This window comes from Opisthocomus hoazin, chromosome W (assembly GCF_030867145.1).
Source record: "Opisthocomus hoazin isolate bOpiHoa1 chromosome W, bOpiHoa1.hap1, whole genome shotgun sequence".
NCBI lineage: Eukaryota > Metazoa > Chordata > Aves > Opisthocomiformes > Opisthocomidae > Opisthocomus > Opisthocomus hoazin.
The window spans coordinates 44,348,842-44,363,098 of record NC_134453.1 but is presented as its reverse complement, the minus strand read 5'-3'; the positions used below and the strand labels follow the sequence as shown (position 1 = coordinate 44,363,098).

Here is a 14,257-nt window from a genome sequence, read left to right as displayed (position 1 = left end):
TCTCTAATTCTTCCTGCCTATTGGCCATGCTGCGTGCATTGGTGTACAGACATTTCAGAGAGGAACCTGAGCATGCTGGTTTCCCTGGAGGGGTGCAAGAGGATCTGCCATGTCTGTGCGCACCCTTAAGGTTGTTGGTCTTTTGCTTCTCAGCTTGGGACACAGCTGAGGAATATTTGTCACTGCTCTGCTTAGCCACTCTTAATCCCCAGCCAGATGGGATGGCTTGAGCATTGTGACTCTGCCCCCCACCTCCCGAGTCCTTCAGTTTAAAGCCCTCCACACCAGGTTGGCTAGCCTGTTGCCAAAGATCTCCTTGCCTTTTTTAGACAGGTGGGTCCCATCCCTCTCTAACAGGTTATAATCATTGAAGAAAGTCCCATTGTCATAAAAGCCAAAACCCTCACGATGGCACCAGCCACGAAGCCAGGAGTTGATACCCATAATGCGTCTGTTTCTAGCTAATCCCCTTCCTCCAACTGGTAAAATGGAGAAAAAGATAACTTGGGCACCAAAGCTTTTTGCTTTCACCCCCAGGACTGTGAAAACTTTGTTAATTCTGCCATAATTCCGACTTACAGTGTCATTTGTGCCTACATGAAAGAGTAACAGTGGATAGTAGTCTGTGCTCTTTACAAGTTGTGGCACCCTCTTGGCCACATCTCGGACCTTAGCTCCCGGAAGGCAGCACACCTTGTGTGCCTCCCTGTCTGGTCGGCAGATGGGTGCCTCAGTACCCCTTAACAGGGAGTCACCCACCATGAGTACCCATTGTTTCTTTTTATGGTACCCGCTGTGTGCTGCTGGTGCAGTTTCCTCTTGCAGGCCTTGCTCCTGGGCGTCTATGGTTGTTAAAGCTTCATATTTGTCATTGGTAGTGATGCTGCAGGGTGGAGGCTGAAGCAGAGTCCTGCTTTTGCGGGTCATCAGGGTCCAAGGTGCCTCATTCTCATTGGTGGTCTCCACAGGAGCATGGTTCTGCAACCATGTATCTATCTCAGCTCCTCTGATACTGCGTAGCCTTTTAACTGTTTCTTGCAGCTGGGCCACCTGGCGTATCAGATCTTCAACCTGCCTGCACCTTGTGCAGGCACTAACCAGTGCTCCAGAAGAAGGGTCTGGGCACTTGTTGCAAGCTGTAGCCTGCACTGAAGTCTCCTTTGTTACCAGATCCGTCTGGGTGGAGGCATTAGACATCACAGGGGATGTGGGAGCTCTGGCTCTAGCTCTGAGGCAAGTGCCCACCATTATGGCCTAGAGCTCTCTCCTTTGCTGTGGTCTACAGGTGGGTTGTAGGGCCCTCTCTGCACAAACTGCCATGCCTGCTCTGTTTGCCATGCTCCTGGTCGCTCGTGCTCCTTAAGGGCCGTTTAAATCTCCCGCGGTTGCTCCTGTCAGCGCCCACGCCAACGTCAGCCCCACTCGCTCGAGACAGCTGCCGGCTCCTGGCAGGTCTCACTGCTCTTCCCTCGGGTTTCCCTGGCTCCGGGGCGCCCCCTGTCCGCCTCGGTCGAGCACCCAGCCGCGGATCTTACCGTCGCCGCCGCTGCCTTTCTCGCCGACAAAAAGAATCGCCTTTTGTGATTGTTTTTCCTTGCAACTCACGCACTCGTGCCTCTAGGGTTGAGGTAGGTTTTCCATCCCTCTTCCTCATGTCCTCTCATGAGTCTCCTTGGGTCAGCCGGCCCAGCTGTGTACCCTCCTGGCTTCTGGTGAAAATTAACCCTATCCTGGCCAAACTCAGGACAATCGCTTTTACTCGAAGGCAATAAAATCTGGGATGTAAAGCCAGAATTTGTTACATAACTCATTTTATCATCCCTATAAAGAAAGGAGGATGTACCTTTGAAGCCATTTCCCTATCTTCCCCTCTTTTTTCTAGTCAAAGGTGTACTCACCCACACATCTAATAGACTATTAGTATTAAAAGGAGCTCTTTAAATTATGTTTTTGCAGTTATCATACATGTTTAACCTTGGATTTGTTTAGTTTGCCTGCCAGGTAGCAGTGCAATTTTAATGAAATGAGTGACAAATGTGGGTTGGTCTTAGTCTGAGTATCAGAGTCTGCATCATTCAGAGTTTTATATATAGTACTAAGACTTCCTTAATTGTATGTCATGTCATAGCACTGACAAGAGGATGCACTCCTTAAATTTTCCTTGTTCAGAATCTCCATTAATTTTTGCCTTACACTTAATTGTTGTTATGGACTGGTCAGGAACAAATTGCCATTTCCTATAACATCCATAAGGCTTGTTTGTGAGGGAAAATGTACCAATTGATGGCAAGGGATTATGTCAGTAAATGCGATTGAATTGCTGCAGAAAACAAACTGCAGTCATAAGGGACTGATTGCTGCTGATATCTTGCTTTTGTTTGTGACCTATATAAAGCATTTCAGAAGTCTTTCCTAAAACTCTTCTAAATACAATCTACCCTAAAGTTGAACCTTTTAATTATATAGAAGACAGCAAAAGATAACGGATTAAATAGCTTTCTTCAAACATTTTATCTTTATCCTCTGTAATGTGCAGTTTACATGTTTGCAAATTAGTCATTGAATGAGCAGTGACTAAAGTATACCATATTGTTAAAAGTGAGTCAAAAACCACAACATTGTAACAAATTTTTGAAAATAATCAATACAAATTTGTAGCTGGTTTTACAGCTTGTTCTGAGCTGCTTTGGTACAACTACTTATATTTTTGCCATATACTTTGTGATATTTGAGACTGCCTGATAGTAGCTGAGATTTTTTGTGACTTTTCTTAAGAGTGCAAGACTATTGTGATGAGATAAGATCCCAAAAGTGGTTAACAACACAATGCATGTTATTACAAGAATGTCTGCAAATAAATATTGTCTTAAAAATTAATGTTTCAGACTCAAACAATCTAATGAGAAAGTGATGATTTATAACATGAAGTTCTGATATTAAAGAAATGTCTAGTAAGGAAGCATAAAGAATGTTTGTATTTTTAAAGAAGAAATAGCTTTTGTATTTTGCATATGGTGTTCTCTATAGTAGTTTTCAGGAAATGCACTAATTGTTTATGCCTTCCCTTTTTGTAAAATTTTTAGAAGCTATCAATTGCTAATGCTAAGTGCATGCTCATGCTTCTCGTAAACCAGCAGGCAGTGTGCTGATGAAAGCTGTACAATTGGATTTAGTTTTAAATTAATTTCTGGATGTGAATTAGTTATTCTGGCTGAAATTTGGGAAATTATTTCGGTTTCAGTTCTTTAAATCTTTTGGTTTCAATTGCATTCGCACTGAGTACATTTCTTATTGCTTTTCTAGTTTGAACAGAGTTTATTAAATATTGCAATGAATAGTAGAGGCTAAATCTATAAATATGGTTTTTCCTCAGCATATCACTTCTGTGGATTTTGTTAATGGTCAACCTTTTTTATGTTACTGTTTTGTTCACAGGCTCACTCTTGTGAGTTTGCATGACAAATGCAGTTCAGTGGTGCAATAATTATTTACTACTAGGTGAGAAATTTACTCTTAACAGTTTCTCAAAGTGAGCTCTTAGTTTCATATGAGCTTTCTGTTATATTATTTTATTAGAGTTTAAAGCCAAATAAGATTTTTAAAAGGGTCACTTATTTATTTTCTTATCCTCAATGGGAAAAATAATTTTACTTCTTACTGTTTATCAGCATGTTGCAAAACCTGCTTGGTAATTTAATAAAAAAAATAATAAATGCCAAGAATAAAAAGGAAAATAAGTTATAAAGACAGCTTCGTAATTTTGAAATAGATTTTGTGATATATGTTTGCATATATAAATGTCTGGTAATTTGGTTTATTAAACAGGAATGTTTTTGCTGGGTTATTAATTTGGTATTAGAATTTCTGTGCCTGCGTCTCCCCTTTGTAACGATCAATATTGCTATTATATGAGAGTGGAATAGCACTCTGTGGAACAGAGAAATTTTCAGTAACTGAAGCAGCAAATCAAGATTTTTTTTTAACTAGGCAGGAACTGGAAATACTAGGAGGACTCTGCAATATTTGAGATGAGAATCAGAAATTTTGAGCTAATCTGGATGATAATGAGAAAAACATAAAAGGGTTTTGAGGTCTGATAAGTTAACATTAATAAGGTATCCGTAGCAGGTGTTACTAGATGTAGCTGGGTGAAATGAGATTAAATGTTGATGTATATGCTACTCAATGTCGCATTAAAGGGGGGTAAGGAGAGTCTGATAAGTGGCAAAAGGAGAGCCCTCCCATTGAGTCACGAGGTTCAGAGCAGACCCCCTTGCTTTCTAAACTCTCTCTGAGAGGAGAGTCTAGGTGCGGCTGGATCTACTCCTAGTCCCAGACTTGGTCAACGGTTTATGTCTGAAGGGATAAGTGTGTAGCCACTCATCAGATTCAACTTGCCTGCCAGAGCCCTTCCAAGGACTTCCGCTGAAACAGTTTTGCAAAGTTGAAACAATAGGTAATTTATTCAAGCGACAGGTATCACAGATTCGGGATTGCCATTGATAAATGCACTGTCTACAAAAGTTGAGCTCAATTTGTCCCTTTACAAATTGTATCTAGTAGAGGGAAAGGTCCCCGAATGATTACACTCTGTTTTTTCTTATTTGTTCCACTCCCTTACAGCTCGTACCAAAGACAATAGTCCCTTTTCCAGGTCCGAGTATCGCGATTCAGTATCATTAAAGGACTTTGAACTGAACTCAAGTGGACGCTCAGGCCCTTCAGGTCCTCTTTGCCAAACATTACAGTGAGAACCGTGTTCCCTAAATCCCCATTCCAAATGGATTGGATCAGAGGGATGTACAGGACCTAGCTGCTGAAATAGCCTCAATTCTTTTACCAGTGTCTCCAGGGCATTAGAATGTTGATTTGTCCACTCCCATGATTTCTTTTTTCGCAGTAAATTATAAAGGGGTTGAGCAATGATAGAAAATCCAGGGACATGTTTATGCCAGTATACTAAAGTTCCTAAAACTTGTTGCAATTCCTTAACATTAGAGGGGTCCTGTCCCTGTTCTACTTTCTCCAGTGTGTCAGGAGGGATAGATAAGGCTCCTTTGATCCACCACACCCCTAGGAATTTAACTTTCCGTGCAGGTCCCTGACACTTGGATGGGGGAATTTCCAGACCCAAGGTTGTTAATTGCAATGTCACATCCTCCATAGCCTGTTTAACAGTGTCAAATTGTTCCCCTCCAATCAAAAGATCATCTATATATTGATATATAGTAACGTCTGACGGAATAGGAATTCCAGTGTTTTAGCTAAAGCATTGTGAGCAATGGTGGGGGAATGTTTATATCCCTGAGGCAGCCTGTTAAAGGTGTATTGTATCCCTTTCCAGGTAAAAGCAAATTGGGCCTTATCATGTTCCTGGAGTGGAACCATAAAAAACACATCTTTCACATCTAAAGTTGCAATCCATGTGTGAGATGCTCCCTGTATCTGAGTTACCAATTCTGCAATGCGATGTACAGCTGCAGTTAAAGGTGCAGTGTTGGCATTTAATCGCCTGTAATCAATCGTGAGTCTCCACTGCCCATTTGGTTTTTTTACTGGCCAGACAGGGGAATGATAGGGTGAGTGTGTACGAGTGATGATGCCTCGGTTTTCTAAGTCTTTTACCACCCCGTCAATACCCAATTGCACAGCTGCTGGTAAGGTGTACTGTTTTGTGTTTGTAATTTTTGATGGTGGTAAAGATATGGACATTCCTAATAAATTTATTTTTTAGGCTCATTCTGTTTAAATTCTCACCCAGCAAAACTCCAGACTGAACCATCAGGGAGTTTCCACACTCTGCCATACAACAAATCAAATCCCAAAATATTAGTGTTAGCAGCACCGACCAATGCTTCAGTGCGGGTTAATCTTGGTTTGCCCGGGAGCCACAGGGTAATTTTTGCTGTAGGGCATTTCCTTATGACTCCATCAATTCCTGTAAATTTTACTTTACGGCGACCAGGTTTTAGGTTTAAGCATGTTGCAGTCTCCTTGGTGATTACCGAAATCTGAGCACCCATATCGATGAGGAAATTTACAAAAATTTTCTTTGGTCCCACCGGGATGGCAATGACAGGTTTGAGAGATATATCAGAGAGCCACTGTATAGCTAGTACCTGCCGAGGAAGGAGGCTCACAGCCCTCCCCGGGGATAGGCGTTTTTTGCCTGAGGGTCTGTTAGATCAGTTAGCTCCTGCTGTAGGGCAGAGGGTGCAGTGTTAACAGGAGTTGTTTTGTTTTCTGCCGGCTGACTTGTCTCTGTTGAATTAAATTTATGGCTTAATGACTGTATGAGAATTTTTAGGTCAGTCATGGATATACCAATCAGTATAAGCCACGGCACCCCAATAGCTTGAGCTTTACGCCAGAGCTCATTAATCTCCTTATCATATTTTAATTTGCATTCGGGCTTAGCCTTAGGGCTGTGAATCTGGCGAAGTCGCCGAGGTGGCGGATCAGATAACTGTGAGGATCTGATCCATCCCATCCTGCGCCCGTAGTGCACTATATCTTGTACAAATTCACTCCAAGTGATTACTTGACTTTGATCTTGGTCCTGATCCTGATCTTGCCCTCGACGTGGGTGTCAGCCTTGTCTGGGGCAAGCGACTTGAAGTCGATCTTGTATATTGGCCACATATGTTTTTAAACTGTCTGGGAGGCCTCGGATCAGTGGAGTTAATCTTGCCCGATCTATAGGGGCTAACATTGGGGATCTTCTTAACACATCCCGCTCATGCATTGCTTGTATGAAGGCAGCCTTTTGCACAGATGTCACCAAATCAGAGAACCCTGAGGTTTTTATAACAGGAGGTTCTCCTCTGTCATGTGGGTCTATGCCACCAGCCCAATAAGCAGCTCGCATAGTTAATGAGTAATTATGATTACCTGGAGTGGTAGTTAGAAATACTCCAGGACCCCAGTAGCCTCCTGCTTCTTCCTTATTTAAGAGGATTCTGTCTCCCCCGGTGAGGGAGACTCGACATACATATTCTCTCTCGGACTCCTCCGGACGCCTGGAATATTTTCCCTGCAATTTTTCCAATTCAGCAGGAGACCATGGGATGGTTCGTACAGTACTACGAGCCTGTTCTCCACCCTCATCGGTGGTTTCTGTTTTAATCAATGGCCGAATAGGTATAGGTTCTGGGGCCACATCATAATCAGAATTTTCCTCCAGTTCATCATTATCATCACTGTCCCAGACGTCTCCATCCCACGTCTTGGGATCCGCATACTGTATTAATTTGCGGACTTGTTTAGCTGAGACTGAGGATGGTACCTGGTTTAATGAGAGATTTAACTTTTCTTCTAAATGTTTTTCTCGCCTGTTGGCCCAAAACAATTGCGATTTAAGGTAACCGATTTCACCTTTTAGGGTGTTGATTTGTGTCTCCAATTTCCTTTGACTTTCGTTTTCAAAAGTTAGTGATGTTTTTAATACTTCATTTTCTGATTTTAGTGCAGCATATTCTACATCTGCAATTTTTTCAGGCGGTAAAGACTCTTTAATTTCTTTCTGCACGCAAGATAGGCAAGCCCCTAATATAGCACAAATAAATTTTTTGCCTTTAGTTTCTTTGATCTTTTTCTCACTTACACATTGTTTTATACGTTCTACCACTTTATCCTCATCTTTCCAGAATTTCTGGGCCCATTCAATTCCCGCTTGAGATGGTGCACACTTACATTTTTGTAGTAGTTTATCCATGGCAATCCTGATGACTACGCCAATTTTTTACTGTCATGTTAAAGGGAGTTAAGGGGAGTCTGATAAGCGGCAAAGGGAAAGCCCTCCCATTGAGTCACGAGGTTCAGAGCAGACCCCCTTGCTTTCTAAACTCTCTCTCAGAGGAGTGTTATAGACGCTCGTGCTCAAATCAAATTGAGAAGCCAATTTTTCATTAATCGAAGTGAATTTATTAGCAAGCGATAAAAGAGCAAAACAGCGCTGGGTGGCCGGGGAGCCTCCTGCTCCGCCAACGGTCCGCACCAATAACAGATGCAACCCCTCTTTTTATAGAGTCCCCATTTCCTGCATACGTGACTTCTGGTATTCTCTGCGTTGTTTGCGCTTGCGCAACTAATTGCCAGGTGGTCGTTGTCTGCCTCTCAGTGGTCGTTGGGATGAAGGCCGAAGTCTTTCTCAGGCGCCCTGCTGTCTGCTCATACATGTCCCAAGTCATTGCTTTGCTTATCAGCAGATGGGCCATCTCCCTTCAGCAAATGGTTGCTTACTTTGTTTACTCCTCCGGATGTCTGTGGCTCCAGCTTAAGTTACAAAGAAACTCCAACATTCACATTCGATTTCATGAACAAAGTTAACCTATTCATCACAGGGCTTCTCCTCTTCCTCCATCAGCCGGTTTGAGAACAAATTTTATATGTATACATTTATTACAGGAGAGTCTAGGTGCGGCTGGATCTACTCCTAGTCCCAGACTTGGTCAACGGTTTATGTCTGAAGGGTTAAGTGTGTAGCCACTCATCAGATTCAACTTGCCTGCCAGAGCCCTTCCAAGGACTTCCGCTGAAACAGTTTCACAAAGTTGAAGCAATAGGTAATTTATTCAAGCAACAGGTATCACAGATTCGGGATTGCCATTGATAAATGCACTGTCTACAAAAGTTGAGCTCAAGGTAATTGTTTAGCCCTTTAGTTAACAGTGTGTTCCCGGGGATACGTCTGACCAAAAAGGCGTCCCTTCTTGGGGAGGGGGGGGAAGAGAGGTTCAGGCCCGTCGACCCGTCCGTCAGGTGAAGTTCTTGCTTGGCTCCTCCTCCCAAAGAGAGTTTGCAAGTGCCAGTTTTTATATGTTTGGAAAATCTTTTTGCAAGGTGGGACTAAGTCAATTATTGTGTATCGATTGGCTCTTGGCATGGAATGTCGTGTTGTCAGAAGCGGGACTCAGCAGTTTGACACACCTTCAGAGCGGGCATCTTGGTATGTGCTTCCGGGGGCCATCTGTTCTTTATCCGAAGCAATCTCTGGCTGCACAGCCTCCGTGATGCCCCACAGATTACTTGGTTTACATTGATGGGCTATCCCCCCTTACTTCTGTCTGATAAGATAAGCGCAAGTCCATTGCTCCCTTTGTTAACTCTTTGGCTCTTGATGCCTGAATCCGAGCATGTCTTTCCTGTTGCATTTGACAAGTCCAGCAAGACCATGACCACAAGTACATATTGTGTTTATACAGTTATCTTTCTATTTGTAGGCCTAATCTCTGAATCTCCTTCTCATTTTGTCGTTTCCCCTTTCCCCCTTTGATGCGATTGAATTTTGCAGTTATTTAGTCCCCGTGATGGATAAATTGAGGATGTAATCTCAGATACTGAAGTGAGAAGGATATTTGTAGTGCACATGTTTGCACTAAGTTTTTATCTGTACAAGGGACTCTCAAGGAAACTAAAGCCGTGGACCGAAGTTGTGGCTTTTAGAACCTGCATAAACCTGTCTAGATAACCTGGCTTTTTAAAAGTGGCCTAGAGTGAGTCTTAACAAAGTTCCTGGATCAAGTATGAAATGCTAGCAGGGTGTGCTTTGCCAGCCTGCAGGAAGCACCACAGCAGTGTATCCAGGCTCTGCCCTCCAGACATCCCGTGTTCTCCCTCTCTGTTGTGCTACTGGAGTGTCTTTGTATTAGGAGCAGTTTTACTCTGTGAGGTGTGTTGACCTTGGCTGGATGCCAGGTGCCCACCAAAGCTGCTCTATCACTCCCCCTCCTCAGCTGGACAGGGGAGAGAAAATATAAAAATGGCTCGTGGGTCGACACAAGGACACGGAGATCACTCACCAATTCTCGTCACAGGTAAAACAGACTCGACTCAAGGAAATTAATTTAATTTATTGCCAATCAAATCAGAGTAGGATAATGAGAAATAAAACCAAATCTTAAAACACCTTCCTCCCACCCCTCACTTCTTCCTGGCTCAACTTCACTCCCAGTTTCTTTACCTCCTCCCCTCGAGTGGTTCAGGGGGATGAGGAATGGAGTTGCGGTCAGTTCACATGTTGTCTTTGCCACTCCTTTCTTCCTTGGTCTCTTCCCTTGCTCCAGTATGGGGTCCCTCCCATGGGAGATGATCCTCCATGAACTTCTCCAACATGAGTCCTTCCCACGGGCTGCAGTTCTTCGCGAACTACTCCAGCATGGCTCCTTTCCACGGGATGCAGTCCTTCAGGAATGGACTGCTCCAGTGTGGGTCTCCCACAATCACATACTTCAGGAACTGACTGCTCCAGCATGCATCCACCACAGGGTCATAAGTCTTGCCAGCAAACCTGTCCAGCATGGGATCCTTTCTCCATGGGTCCACAGGTCCTGCTAGGCGCCTGCTCCAGTGCTGGCTTCCTTTGGGGCCACAGCCTCCTTCAGGCACATGCACCTGCTCTGGCATTGTGTCCTCCATGGGCTGCAGGTGGATATCTGCTCCACCGTGGACCGCCATGGACTGCAGGGGGACAGCCTGCCTCACCATGGTCTTCACCACAGGCTGCAGGGCAATCTCTGCTCCAGCGCCTGGAGCACCTCCTCCCCCTCCTTCTTCACTGACCTTGGTGTCTGCAGGATTGCTTCTCGCATATTCTCACTCCTCTCTTCTGGCTGCAGTTAGCAGGTTCTTTCCCTCCTTCTTAAATATGTTATCACAGAGGCGCTACCACCACCACTGACTGGCTCATCCTTGGCCAGCAGCGGGTCCGTCTTGGGGCTGGCTGGCATTGGCTCTATCAGACATGGCGGAAGCTTCTGGCAGCTTCTCACAGAAGCCTCCCCTGTAGCCCCTTCCGCTTCCAAAACCTTGCCACACAAATCCAATTCACTCTGCAGACAGAAATAGAATAGTATAAATTTTGCTATTGATTTAATAAACCATTTGGGATTCTGGCTGGAAGATAAAGGATTTACAGATAAAGCAATAGTGAAGGAAGGGGTTAAAAGGGATTTTAATACAAGTAGCATTACCTAATAGTTGCTGTGCATTTAAAAAACTGATAGTGCTTATCTATTGTGTAAATTAACTGAAGCAGAGAGTTTTGCATCTCCATACAAAGGGGTTAGTTCCTGATAGGGGCTGGGAGTCGCCTAGAACCGGTCAAGACCGACCCTGCTGTATGGATGGGAGCCAGGAGAGAACTGAGTTTGCGCAGAAACAAAGGTCAATCAGCGGACACCGTGATGAAGAGGACGGGCCTTCATCTTGGGACCCCCGACGACCACCACTAGGAGGCACTGCGCAAATGCAACTGGGAGGAGTATATGGAAATTATTTCTCGGAACTAATTTTGATATGCAATGAGGATAGATGCATATGTATAGGTGTATTGGGAAATCTAATGCATATGTAATATTTGATTGTATAAATTGAAGAGACACGTTGCTGCTCGGCGTGCACAACTTTGGTGGGACTACCCCCCCGTGCTGCCCGGCGCCGAATAAACATACCTACTTTACAATCTTACAGATTGTGGAGTCTGCTTCCGCATGTCAATAGTACTGTTACAAATAGGTATGCTTTATTCTGAAAGTTTTATCTAACTTAGATAAAACTCTTTTGAGCTCTCCTAGTTAAAAACAGTAGTTAAAAAAAAAAAACAAACTACAAAAAAACCCACCCAAAACACAGCAACACTTAAAAACTAAGATCTTGTTTTTTCTAGAAACAAATCATTGAGTGTCACGGGCGGGATTATGGACTCATCATACGATCAATATGATCAGACAAAGCCAGTTTATTGCGCTACAAACCCATGTTTATATAGTTCCTTGCCACACGATAGCTCTAACGTGATTGGATGCATGCACTGTCCACGTGCTGTTCACACGTACTTCTCAGTCTCCGATTCGTGGACGCTATCAATCACGCGCATCAAACTGCTCCTCAAAGTCTTGTTTTGTCTGCTAATCGCGGTTAATGCAGGCCTCATTGTTCCTCATTGTGACCTTGATGCCTGCTCCATTATCGGCTATCAAGAGTCAGGCTCAGTGTATCTGGAGGGCTCACCACATGGCCGTGGTTCCCCCAACAACTGAGATTTCCTTTCCAACAATACTTCTGAAGCACAGATAAAATGGCTTCCTGTGTCCGTGGCAACCTGACTTTAACCACTTCTTTCTTAGTTGCCTGAGTGAACAGTTGCAAATCCTGGGGCAAAATGTGAGAGCTCTAGTACGCGGCAATACTGCTTTTACAAAGGTTTCACATATGCGTATAGTCTACTTAGTCCAATGAACTGCAAAACAGCAAAATCATAGAAATAATGAACTTTAGATTTGGAGTAAGGAATTGTTTTTATTTATTTTGAATGTAACTCGGCTTTATAAAATTAAAATTCAAATCATGAATTAGCCGCCAGTGAAAGGGAACTTGTTTTCAGTTGGCATTTCTACTTGAATGCTATTGAAACATTTCCTAGTCATTTTTAACTATAAAAATAGTTAATAAGCAGTATTTTGTATGTACTAGAAGCCGTTATTTTGTCAGCTTAGTTGCTTTTATGCTGTAACCAGTTAAATATTTTCTAGTTAGGTTGGCAGTGCATTTATTTTACTGTTCATTTATTTTGAAAATTTTGTCAGTGTAGTGTAAACTTATGATCCTTAAGTTTTTTTTGGAAACTACTTATTTGCCATGAAAAGAGAGTATATAAAATATCGATCTTGAAAGCAGCGCTTATTTTTTTTAAAGGCTGTAAAAGTAGAAACTTTAAACTTTTAAATGAATAATATTTATAAGTTGTTTTTTTATCTTTACTAGCGAAGTCAGAGATCAGTGCAAAAGACAGGGATATATTTGATCTGCAAAGTTCTCCACCCTGCCCATGAGCATTCCTGTATATAATTAATTTTTTTCTGCTCCAGAAGGAGATTCTTGGCTGACCAGCTGTTTGCCAGCTCTGCACACGGAGACAAGTTAACTGTTGTAACTTAGGGCTTTTGAGCATCCTGCAGAACTTTCCAGAAACTACAGTTCTTATATACCTCAGTGGGAATAATATATTGCATGTCATTCCAAATGAATTGAGGCCTTCAGAAGCTTGCTGCACTGTACATGGATAATGCCAGTGTTTTGTGTGTACACCCGAAAGCTTTTGTGGAACTCCCTAAACTGTGCTAATTGCATCTAAATAACAATAATATTAAATGCTTGGATCCAGGAATTTCTGAATGTCTTTCCAATCTTCATTGTTTATATCTTCAGAAAAATTAAATAGCTTTTGTTCCCAGAGGATTATTTAGTGATCTCCTTTCAGTTAGATATTTAACACTTCAAAGAAATCGTTTCAGTGTCCTTGGAAGTGGGACTTTCTTGGGAATGATAAGTCTCCAAATACTTAACCTAACCAATAATAAAGTTTTGCAGATATCAGATTCAGCATTTTATCATATTGAAAACCTTGCATATTTGTTCCTTGAAGGTAACAGTTTAACACTTGTGCCATTGAATGTTATTAGAAGGCTCAAAAATCCTGAAAGACTTTCTTTGTCTCACAGTCCCATTGTATCAATGCATCCTTTTCATTCGAAGGACTTAACAAGCTTAGATAGCTGTCTTTAAAAGTGTAAAGCTAAAACATATTGCTGTAAATGAATTTTTTTGTTTTAAACAACTTTAGCCAGTTAATCTTAAGTTTATATGAATTCCAGCGCTTTTACTTAATTGAACAATTTAATTTATCTGCAGCTAGACAGAACTGAAATAACCAGTATTGGCAATGGCACCTTTGAAAAAATGGGACAGTCACTTAAAATACTCAGTTTAGTGTTTAATAATATTGAAGAGTTGCATCCTGAAGTGCTCAAGCCCTTAGTGTCTTTAACTCACCTACAGGTAAAATATAATCCTTGGCAATGCAGCTACAAAATACTTGGATTGCTTAATTGGCTAGCATTGTCTCTTATTTTTTAAAAATTCATTGTCAAAATCCCCTCAGTATGCATGGGTAGACTGTTGCATTACATTAAGTGGACTCATTTTGCAAACTGGAGTAGCCCTACTGCCAGCTCAGAAGCAACATGGAATCTATGATCTGTAGGTATCCATCACAGCACTACCACTTTGCTGACATGGCGTAAGGTAAACAGGAACAACACATTTGAGCAGTTTGTCAATGTGGAAACTAAATATGTTACTTTCTGGGAAGCAACTACAGCTACATCTGCTAACCTGTTGCCTTATGAAGAAAATGCTGCCGAAATTCCATCATAGGCAACTACAGTATTAACAGGTATAATCTGTGCTGGTATTTGCT

At 42.4% G+C, this 14,257-nt stretch overlaps 1 pseudogene; it reads left to right on the top strand.

The window, feature by feature from the left end:
- The first annotated feature begins 972 nt into the window (after nt 1-972).
- LOC142365518 (uncharacterized) lies at nt 973-13,914 on the top strand (annotated as a pseudogene).
- The last annotated feature ends 343 nt before the right edge of the window (nt 13,915-14,257 follow it).